This window comes from Physella acuta, unplaced genomic scaffold (assembly GCF_028476545.2).
Source record: "Physella acuta isolate Inbredline_101_S28 unplaced genomic scaffold, ASM2847654v3 ptg000076l, whole genome shotgun sequence".
Classification (NCBI taxonomy): Eukaryota; Metazoa; Mollusca; class Gastropoda; family Physidae; genus Physella; species Physella acuta.
In genome coordinates this window covers 991,256-1,003,752 of record NW_026731596.1, presented here as the reverse complement: position 1 = coordinate 1,003,752, position 12,497 = coordinate 991,256, and the positions used below count along the sequence as shown (strand labels likewise).

The 12,497-nt window shown below is 41.9% G+C and overlaps 1 protein-coding gene across 1 annotated transcript in view; it reads left to right on the top strand.

Moving 5' to 3' along the window:
• LOC131953687 (5'-AMP-activated protein kinase subunit gamma-1) overlaps nucleotides 1-12,497 on the top strand; it is a 180,697-nt gene that overhangs the window by 743 nt on the left and 167,457 nt on the right. The gene's annotated exons all lie outside the window — the stretch shown is intronic.

The following is a 12,497-nucleotide window of genomic DNA, read 5'->3' as shown; positions in this document are numbered from 1 at the left end:
TGTGATCATATCCACACTATTTAAAAATCTTTTATTATATCCACGCTATTTAAAATCTGTTATCATATCCACGCTATTTAAAATCTTTTATTATATCCACGCTATTTAAAATCTGTTATCATATCCACGCTATTTAAAAAATCTTTTATCATATCCACGCTATTTAAAATCTTTTATTATATCTACGCTATTTAAAATTTTATATCATTTTAACTCTATTTAAACCTTTTATTATATTCTCGGTATTTAAAATCTTGTTTTCTTCATAATATATTATAACTACTGTTGTGTTTACGCTATTTAAAATATTTTTATTGCTATCGATGTATTTAAAATCTTGCATTGTGTCAACGTTATTTAAAATGTTATTGTGTCCACGTTATTTACAATATTCCACCAATCATTTTCCCCGATTTTTGAACGTCAAAATACCGCTTGGATTTCGACAGATTGTTTCCATGTTCAAATTATATATTTACATTTCGTATGCGGTGGTATTTCTCTGTATGTGAGCCTATTTCTCTGTATGTTAGTGTATTTCCCTGTATGATCACAAAGTGGTGACTTTTGTGAGAAACCCACACCATGTATGAAACGTTCCACCTCCATCTCTCCACACCATGTATGACATATTCCGACCTCCCCCCCCCCCCCCCACATCTCATGTTTGAACTACTCCACCATATCACCACGGTAATTAGACGTGAAAATCGTGATTGGCTAGCTTAGCTTTCGTCATGAATTAGCGAGTCGACCTCTAATGGAGCTTGTCTAATTTGTCTAATTGATTCATCACGCCTTAATCACACACGGTTTGTCATCGACGGAACAATAAAGTAAACATTCTTTGAGTTTGGCTTTTATGAAAACAATATTTGAATATGGCTTTAATGAAAACATTCTTTGAATCAGTGACGTAGCGGGGGGGGGGGGGGGGGGGGGGGGTGGGGGGGTGCGGACCGCACCGGGTGACACCATTTAGGGGGGTGACACCAAGGCAAAAATAGCAAAATATATAGAGAAAAATGATAATTCCACTTAATTAAGTGATTAATTCGAGTGTTAAATAGACTTTTAAGAGGTGCAAATCGAAAGTTTGAGGGGGGGGGGGGGTGCAAATAAAAAAATTGAAAGTTTGTCCCCGAGAAGGGTTGCTACGTCTCTGGGGGGTGACACCATTAAGTGCCGCACCGGGTAATACCCGACCTCGCTACGCCACTGTTTTGAATATAGCTTTAAAGAAAACATTCTTTGAATGTAGCTTTAAAGAAAACATTCTTTGAATTTAGCTTTAAAGAAAACATTCATTGAGTTTGGCTTTTGTGAAAACACTCTTTGAATATGGCTTTAACATAGAAATTAAGATTTTGTTATCTTTATTAACCCCCCCCCCCCCCCCCCACACACACACATACACACCTGTCATTGATTTCTCTAACACACACGAGTTCGATTAGCCTAGATTATATCAGACTGTAATTAAGTCTCGCCTTATGTATCCATCCTCTGTTATATCTCCACTATTGTATTTGAAACAGATACTTCAGCAATAATGACGTGTGCCAGTCATCTTCTGCTCAATGTTTGTTCGTGTTTTTGTTTTGTTCTGTTGTTTCAATGCGGTCTACCATTTAAGATTAAATCACATACTGTTAGGGCACTAGTATCATAGTAGTATTGGGGACTAGGGATGCCACAACTGTAAGGGCGATGGTATTATAGTGTTATTTTGGCACTAGACATGCCAGTACAGTAAGGGCACCGGAAATGCCAGTACAGTAAGGGCACCGGAAATGCCAGTACCGTTAGGGCACAAACAAACAAGCTTGAGTTATCCCGCTTGAGTAGTAACGTAAGACACGGCTCACTTCATCACCGATACGTGACGTCACATAAACCACGTGATGCACGGTCTCACAACTGTGTTTACACGTCATCGATCTGTGGTGACGTCAGACGATGGTATTGATCCTCTTCTTGTGTGTGCTAGATTGATCTGTTGATCTTTAACCGCCATCTTTTGATTGATCTTTTTTATCGATATCGATTTTTCGGACAACTTGCTCATCATAGTTAAATTCACAGTGTTTAATCTTTCAATATAATAAATAAACGAAAATGTAGAAAAAAAAATTTTTAATAAGCTTTGAAAAAAATAGGAAAAGGGGAAAAATTGTAGAACCAAATTGTTGTTTTTCAATGCCAATTCTCTCTAGGGCTTTACCATAGAAAAACTCGTGAAAAACCCTGGACAAATCATCACCATTGTTAGCCTAACGTTACATCCCTCTTCCACAAAATCTGCGCTGGAATGGGTCTTTTTTTCTGCCGCCATTGTACTGGTTGAGTTTAAAGTTGGCCATTGTAGTGGTTGTGTTTAAAGTTGGCCATTGTACTGGTTGTGTTTAAAGTTGGCTATTGTACTGGTTGAGTTTAAAATTGGCCATTGTGGCATATGTTTTGTTTGGGTGACCGGAAGTTGAAAATCTGGCCTGCAGCAACACGTGGGATTGAGCTGGTGATGAGCTTAAAAACTAACTCAGTTGTTGTCCCGCGGGGTGTTTCAGTCTGCGTCCCCACCCCCGGGCTACACGGAAAGCTAAATTAGTGTCTTCTGTGGCAGATACATTTGTTTGACTGGGAAGCAAGGTTAACTAGGACAGCAAGGTTAACTAGGACAGCAAGGTTAACTAGGGCAGCAAGGTTAACTAGGACAGCAAGGTTAACTAGGACAGCAAGGTTAACTAGGGCAGCAAGGTTAACTCGGGCAGCAAGGCTAACTAGGGCAGCAAGGTTAACTAGGGCAGCAAGGCTAACTAGGGCAGCAAGGCTAACTAGGGCAGCAAGGTTAACTAGGGCAGCAAGGCTAACTAGGGCAGCAAGGTTAACTAGGACAGCAAGGTTAACTAGGACAGCAAGGTTAACTAGGACAGCAAGGTTAACTAGGACAGCAAGGTTAACTAGGGCAGCAAGGCTAACTAGGACAGTAAGGCTAACTAGGGCAGCAAGGCTAACTAGGGCAGCAAGGTTAACTAGGGCAGCAAGGCTAACTAGGACAGCAAGGTTAACTAGGACAGCAAGGTTAACTAGGACAGCAAGGCTAACTAGGGCAGCAAGGTTAACTAGGGCAGCAAGGTTAACTAGGACAGCAAGGTTAACTAGGGCAGCAAGGTTAACTAGGACAGCAAGGTTAACTAGGACAGCAAGGTTAACTAGGGCAGCAAGGCTAACTAGGGCAGCAAGGCTAACTAGGGCAGCAAGGCTAACTAGGGCAGCAAGGCTAACTAGGGCAGCAAGGTTAACTAGGGCAGCAAGGTTAACTAGGACAGCAAGGTTAACTAGGACAGCAAGGTTAACTAGGGCAGCAAGGTTAACTAGGGCAGCAAGGCTAACTAGGGCAGCAAGGTTAACTAGGGCAGCAAGGCTAACTAGGGCAGCAAGGCTAACTAGGGCAGCAAGGTTAACTAAAGCATCTAGGGTAACTAGGGCAGCAAGGCTAACTAGGGCAGCAAGGTTAACTAGGGCAGCAAGGCTAACTAGGGCAGCAAGGTTAACTAGGGCAGCTTTATGCTAACTAAAGCATCTAGGGTAACTAGGGCAGCTAACTAGACCGATCAGGCTAACTAAGGCAATGTGCTCTAGGCTAACTAGAGTGGCTAGGCTAACTAAGGCAATCATGCTCTAGGCTAACTAGAGTGGCTAGGCTAACTAAGGCAATCATGCTCTAGGCTAACTAGAGTGGCTAGGCTAACTAAGGCAATCATGCTCTAGGCTAACTAGAGTGGCTAGGCTAACTAAGGCAATCATGCTCTAGGCTAACTAGAGTGGCTAGGCTAACTAAGGCAACCATGCTCTAGGCTAACTAGAGTGGCTAGGCTAACTAAGGCAACCATGCTCTAGGCTAACTAGAGTGGCTAGGCTAACTAAGGCAACCATGCTCTAGGCTAACTAGAGTGGCTAGGCTAACTAAGGCAATCATGCTCTAGGCTAACTAGAGTGGCTAGGCTAACTAAGGCAACCATGCTCTAGGCCAGGCTAGTTAGAGTGGCTAGGCTGCGGTACACCATGGACACAATCCAGCAAGGTCAGGGTCATAACTGTAACCTCACTAATTTTGCATAAATTCGACATGTCTTAGTTTAACGGATCAAGTCGACTGGCTGTCAGCTTTATCCAACAACTTAATCCCACCCCCTACATAAAATACGACCTACTTTGCAAGATTTCAGACGTAGAAAGCATGATGTTAAAAATAGATTTATGTGACGATGGTTTTGATGTATCGCACGAGAGCTTGAGGAGCATTTCATTTCATCTAAAAAAAATCGATAAAATGTTATAACAAACAGCAGTAGTTCCCACAGCATCCCACCCCTCCCCACAACATCAATCCCCCACCCCCTCACATTTAACTGCTAGAAACGTATTAGTTTCATGAGGCTTTCTAAGGCTGCTCCTCTGGTACTTATTATATCTGTGACAGATAGTGGAGACAGATAGTGGGGACAGATAGTGGTGACAGTGGTAGTAAATAATGTTATTAAATGATAGTGGTAATAGTGGGAGATTTTGCCTTGTAGTGTCTTGATCACACAATTATAATTAGATCTACTTACAAACACACTCACATACACACTGTCACCTACATACTACATATACATATTTAGTTACGGTGTTGACCAACAGTAATTAAATTAGACAAGGACATACACACAAACATCCAGTCATTAATACACACATCCATATATACACCTACACATACAGTTGCATATTTTAGCTCACACCCACGTACCGGTGCTAAAAATAGAACCAAATTAATGATTGTTTGAGGTAATTTGATCTTCCGAGTTTTTTACCCATCGTTGAACATGTCTCTATTGTCTGTTTGTTTTGTAATTGACGTGTGTTTGTATCAGTTATCAACACTAGCTGTCTGATACACTAGCTGTCTGACGCATCGCTTGACACGGCCAATCAGCTCTGGCCACCGCCTAATGATTGGATTAATCTGGTATTGATTTGCTAAGTACATTGCTTCACCGCCCACTCCATCCCGCCCCACTCCCACTCCCACGCCACCTTCACCCTTCACACAGTCCCACCCCACTCCGCCCCAATCCACATCGCCTCCCCCCCTCCACCACCACACTACCCACATCGCCTCATCCCCCCACCCCCACCACTACAACCAACATCGTCCAATCCCCCCACGACCCAGTCCACCCCTGCATACGAACGACTTTATCATCTATTTCAATGTAATCGTTCCTTTCCCATGACCCAGTTCCATGTTTAAGTCACAATTTGACTGTTCTATTCCCAAGTCACAGTCCCATTATTAAGTCACAATTTGACTGTTCTATTCCCAAGTCACAGTCCCATTATTAAGTCACAATTTGACTGTTCTTTACCAAGTCCCAGTCCCACTATTAAGTCACAATTTGACTGCTCTATTCCCAAGTCACAGTCCCATTATTAAGTCACAATTTGACTGTTCTTTACCAAGTCACAGTCCCACTATTAAGTCACAATATGACTGTTCTTTACCAAGTCCCAGTCCCACTATTAAGTCACAATTTGACTGTTCTATTCCCAAGTCCCACTTAAGTCACAATTTGACTGTTCTATTCCCAAGTCCCACTATTAAGTCACAATTTGACTGCTCTATTCCCAAGTCACAGTCCCACTATTAAGTCACAATTTGACTGTTCTATTCCCAAGTCCCATTATTAAGTCACAATTTGACTGTTCTATTCCCAAGTCCCATTATTAAGTCACAATTTGACTGTTCTATTCCCAAGTCCCATTATTAAGTCACAATTTGACTGTTCTATTCCCAAGTCCCACTTAAGTCACAATTTGACTGTTCTATTCCCAAGTCCCACTATTAAGTCACAATTTGACTGCTCTATTCCCAAGTCACAGTCCCACTATTAAGTCACAATTTGACTGTTCTATTCCCAAGTCCCATTATTAAGTCACAATTTGACTGTTCTATTCCCAAGTCACAGTCCCACTATTAAGTCACAATTTGACTGTTCTATTCCCAAGTCACAGTCCCACTATTAAGTCACAATTTGACTGTTCTATTCCCAAGTCACAGTCCCACTATTAAGTCAAAATTTGACTGTTCTATTCCCAAGTCACAGTCCCACTATTAAGTCACAATTTGACTGTTCTATTCTCAAGTCCCAGTCCCACTATTAAGTCACAATTTGACTGTTCTATTCCCAAGTCACAGTCCCACTATTTAGTCACAATTTGACGGTTCTATTCTCAAGTCACAGTCCCATTATTAAGTCACAATTTGACTGTTCTATTCTCAAGTCACAGTCCCACTATTAAGTCATAATTTGACTGTTCTATTCCCAAATCCCAGTCCCATTATTAAGTCGCAATTCGACTGTTCTATTACCAAGTCCCAGTCCCACTATTAAGTCACAATTTGACTGTTTTATTCTCAAGTCACAGTCCCACTATTAAGTCACAATTTAACTGTTCTATTCCCAAGTCACAGTCCCACTATTAAGTCATAATTTGACTGTTCTATTCCCAAATCCCAGTCCCATTATTAAGTCGCAATTCGACTGTTCTATTACCAAGTCCCAGTCCCACTATTAAGTCACAATTTGACTGTTTTATTCTCAAGTCACAGTCCCACTATTAAGTCACAATTTAACTGTTCTATTCCCAAGTCACAGTCCCATAAACCACACAGAAACGACCAGAAAAACAGATTTCCCTTGAACATTCGAGGACAGAATAGTTAAACGTCTGACGTCATTTCATCAAGCGTGTTGTGTTCTTGTAGGGTTCACCGTTTAACCTCAAACAAAAGGTCAAAGGTTAAACTGTTCTGAGAACTACCAGCAGCACACATTAGGCCACAGCTAACTGCTGGTGGTATGGTGTTGTGGGCCACCACTAGATGGTGTTGTGGGCCACTACTAGATGGTGTTGTGGGCCACTACTAGATGGTGTTGTGGGCCACTACTAGATGGTGTTGTGGGCCACCACTAAATGGTGTTGTGGGCCACCACTAGATGGTGTTGTGGGCCACCACTAGATGGTGTTGTGGGCCACCACTAGCCGGTGTTGTGGGCCACCACTAGATGGTGTTGTGGGCCACTAGATGGATTTGTGGGCCACTACTAGATGGTGTTGTGGGCCACCACTAAATGGTGTTGTGGGCCACCACTAGATGGTGTTGTGGGCCACCACTAGATGGTGTTGTGGGCCACTACTAGATGGTGTTGTGGGCCACTACTAGATGGTGTTGTGGGCCACCACTAAATGGTGTTGTGGGCCACCACTAGATGGTGTTGTGGGCCACCACTAGATGGTGTTGTGGGCCACTACTAGATGGTGTTGTGGGCCACCACTCACTGTTATTGTGGGCCATCACTAGATGGTGTTGTGGGCCGCCATTTACAACTGTCTAGTTTTGAAAACCTATTCCAGTTACGTTTTACCCACCCTACCCCTTATGTCTGACTCTATAGCTACACAATACAAAAAGGATTTCTCTCAAAATTTCGCCTAAAAGTTACCCCTGGCCTAGCAAACCAGCCCTTTTACCCTCTTACTCAATTTGTAACAAAAGTTAACATATTTTCAACACCTTTTTTAACAAGAAATATTAAAATAAAAGGCCCCCACCCCTTTTTTCCGCAAACTTAACATAGCTTTCATCAGATCAGCCCCCCCTCCCCCCCCCTCTCTGTTGTCATTTATGGATGACCTCGCACCCCCCCCCCCCCACCCCCTCCTCCGTATTTACTTCAAGCGGTCCGTTTCATTAAAACATTCTCAACCGAATCGATTCGTATTTATTGGCTAGATGGCAGTGTGTGAGGGAGGGGGGTGGGGAGGAGACGATAAATGGACCGTTAAGCCAATGTTGAGATTTGTGTGAGTGGTTTGAAGTGTGTATGAAAAACATACGTGGATAATTTTGTTGATATATCATCGTTAAGCCCAATTTTACATAAAAAAAAAGCCTCGCTTTACATCACAAAGCCCCACACATCACAAAGCCCCACACACCACAAAGCCCCACACACCACAAAGCCCCACACACCACAAAGCCCCACACACCACAAAGCCCCACACATCACAAAGCCCCACACACCACAAAGCCCCACACATCACAAAGCCCCACTCATAACAAAGCCCCACTCATCACAAAGCCCCACACATCACAAAGCCCCACACACCACAAAGCCCCACTCATCACAAAGCCCCACACATCACAAAGCCCCACACACCACAAAGCCCCACACATCACAAAGCTCCACACATCACAAAGCCCCACACATCACAAAGCTCCACACATCACAAAGCTCCACACATCACAAAGCTCCACACATCACAAAGCTCCACACATCTCAAAACCCTACTTTGCATAACACAGCCCCACTTTACATTACAAAGCCCCACTACATCACAACGCGTGTGTACAACAGACAACCCTCATCTTACATAAAAGCCCTCTTTAATCTTTACATATATCTTTCATTGTGAACGTTTTGTTCAACTATTTCTCTCACGTTATAAATAACCATATAAAAATGGCTGCGGGCCAACTTTGTTGCATAATAAATCTGTAATTATGAAATCTGTTGTGCTACTGACATCGGTATGTAATGACATTTGTAACATGTGTGAGTAATGACGCATGTCAGTAATACATCATATGTGTAAGGATAGCTTAGAGAAATTACATATGTAATGACTTGTGTATGTGGTTATCTTTGAAGCCTAATAGATTAATTTTTATGTTGTTTGCATAATTTAAGAAAGATGTTTCTAATTTGACTGGTCAAGTAAATCTTACTGGGATTACACACATCTGACTTCAGTTACTGTTTGCCCTGTCTTGTTCGTGGTAATGTCAACTCACACTTCTCATTGGCAATTCTGCCTCTAGCTAGCCCACATTGACACTACTGCCTCTATCTAGCCCACATTGACACTACTGCCTCTATCTAGCCCACATTGACACTACTGCCTCTAGCAAGCCCCAAATGTAGCGACACATCCACACACGTGACGCCAAGTTCACTTAACTGCCAATTCAGCTCTAGCTGACATTTCTCGAGTTGTGCCACAATTTATTTCATCCCCTCCCCCTTTTTTCCCCACATCCCCAGGATCCGACCCTCCCTTCCACCCGCCCCCACCCCACCAGAATAACGTAAACAAAATATATCTGGGTCTAACGATGTTCATGTGTCAATTTATTTTCTTTCCTCACAAAACAATTTATTTAAAGCAGATCCCCGTCCCACCTACCTCATCCCCACACCTCACCCCCACACCTCACCCCCACACCTCACCCACACCACAACCATATTGACATCGACCACCATCCCCAGATGACACAATCTGATCCTGATTCCCCACACACAATCTGATCCTGATTCCCCACACACAATCTTATCCTGATTCCCCACACACAATCTGATCCTGATTCCCCACACACAATCTTATCCTGATTCCCCACACACAATCTGATCCTGATTCCCCACACACAATCTGATCCTGATTCCCCACACACAATCTGATCCTGATTCCCCACACACAATCTGATCCTGATTCCCCACACACAAACTGATCCTGATTCCCCACACACAATCTGATCCTGATTCCCCACACACAATCTGATCCTGATTCCCCTCACAACTTGAGAGATTTTACCATGTGAGAGCTCACAAGAACGGATAGCGGTATTGTATTGATAGATGGCCCTTCATAGATGGCCCTTCACGGATGGCCCTTCATAGATGGCCCTTCACGGATGGCCCTTCATGGAAGGCCCTTGAGAAGATTCACCGGCCATCAGTTTACAGTCGTGAGTAGCCTAGAATACCAGAGCGACTTAATTAGACCGTTGTTCACGTGAGTATAGGGGGCCTGGGGGAGGGGGTGGATAGGGTGGAGGTGTTTAAATCATCTCCTAAATGTGGGGGAACATGCTACATATGCATGTTTATTGTAAGAAAGTGTGTGCGGTTTTGTGGCTGTGTGGGGAGGGTGGAATGTTGCGTGGGCTGTAATGTGATGTGGGAGGGTTTGTGGGGAGGGTGTGTGAAGAGGGTGTGTGGGGAGGGTGTGTGGGGAGGGTGTGTGGGAAGGGTGTGTGGAGATAAGGAGGTTTTATTTTTTGGAAATGTGAGGTAGTTTGTGTTCCGTATGTCTGTGTGAAGGCAATCATTTCACCCATTTCATCGCCGGTCACCCCCCCCCCCCCCCCATCTGCGAATATCTGGCCAAAATTCGGTAGAGCATTCCTCCAGAATCGAGCCTCGTAAGGCCCTAGAGATCCAGATATAATCGATTACGCGATCCCCTAAACACAGAAACCATTGCCACTCGTATTAGCATAATCTACCAGATGTAATCGATTACACGATCCCCCAAAACAGAAAACATTGCCGCCTGTATCTACGTGAGTACTTCTCAGCTGTTTAGCTTATTGCTCAGTCGTGCCTCACCTCTATAGTAGCCTAACTTGGGCAGTTGTGTGAGCTAAACATAACCTGAGCTCATTAGTAACCTGAGCTGAAATGTAGTCTTAGCTCAACAGTTATCTCGTGTATGACTGGAGGTAATTTTAAATAAACCGGGAGTGATCTCCCCTAAACTTTCTCGAATATTCTTATATAAAATACCAGGGGATGGAAACTCGGGCTATAGACATGATTTTTAATCCATTTTAAATACTTAAAGTTTTAAAAATAGAATAAAATCTCGTAGACAAATTAATTGCACACCAAGTGAACGCAAATAAAAAAAGCGCATAATAGTGCGCAATATTATTAGTACTTTTAAAATTTACATTAGTTTTTTGAGAAATCGGAAGTAGCGTAAATTACTACTTCCAGTCAACGGAAATTACTCAAAATTTAACAGAAGGTAGAGAATTAGATCTTTTACTTACATGTGAAATTTCATTTATCTATCTGAAATAGTACTCAAGTTATAGGCTTTTAAAAAATTCAAAGTAGGAAAAGTACCACTTCCGGTTATCGGAAATCGCTCAAAAGTTGATACGGATCTACGATTTTGATAAAATACTTATATATGAAATTTCATCAACCTAGCTGTAACGGTACTCAAGTTATCGTGTTTACACACGGACAGACACACACACGGACAGACACACACACACACAGACATACGGACAAGATTGCAAAATTATGTTTTTCCGTATCAGTGAGGTGTAAAACGTCGAGATTTGTAAAAATCTCGATTTTTTTTTTTTGCACGATTACAATACTTTCTCTATACTACGTATATACGAGAAAGTAAAAAATACCTAATTAATCGTTTACTGTAAGGCTGTTAATTGTTTAGTCTATAGGACAAAACCTTCCATTGTCTAAAGACGTGAATGTTGATCTAAATATTTGAAAAAATTGGTAAACTACTTGCATGTATAAATTGTGTATTGGTCATTTTGTGTACACATTTGACGACCATTCACAAATTGTGTACAAGTATGGCGACCTGTTGCCGCGAATTTTGATGTACAACATGCGTAGCCCCACCAAAATATGTACATAAACATATGAATATAGGGGACGGTATGGTCGGGTGAGAAATAGGGTTGCTAACTCAACAAGTCCCAGGTTCGAACCTCCAGGCAGATGAGGCTCGTTAGCTGGGGACAAAAACAAAATAAAACAATCCCCAGACATTGGTGTTTAACGCCGGTCACCAGTTCAATAGAAGCGTTTTAAATTATCTCATGTCCTAATTAATCGTTTCTGGATCAATGCGTTATCTCCCCATTGTTGGTTACATAATGGCTGAATGCTGGGGTCGATAGCTAATTAATGTAATCATGTAAGATCGTAATTAATGTAATCATGTAAGATCGTAATTAATGTAATCATGTAAGATCGTAATTGATGTAATCATGTAAGATCGTAATTAATGTAATCATGTAAGATCGTAATTAATGTAATCATGTAAGATCGTAATTAATGTAATCATGTAAGATCGTAATTGATGTAATCATGTAAGATCGTAATTGATGTAATCATGTAAGATCGTAATTAATGTAATCATGTAAGATCGTAATTAATGTAATCATGTAAGATCGTAATTAATGTAATCATGTAAGATCGTAATTAATGTAATCATGTAAGATCGTAATTGATGTAATCATGTAAGATCGTAATTAATGTAATCATGTAAGATCGTAATTGAGTTCTATTCCCATACAAATAGCGTGGTAGATGGATCGTGGCGAAAATGCTGAAATTTTGTTTTATAAATAATTGGTGGAACACTTCATGTTTAACGGTTTATCAGGGAGAGGGGGGGGGGTGCTACAAGTTGTTGGTTAAATTTGTACCACGAGTGCAGATGGAACTGGTTTAGATATTCCAGAAAGCTTACGAGTTATATTCCTGGCAGTGACTAAAAGTACACGTCAGCTGATTCTGTAGCTTGACCGGTCTACTGTTTCCACACAACTTGTCCAAGTT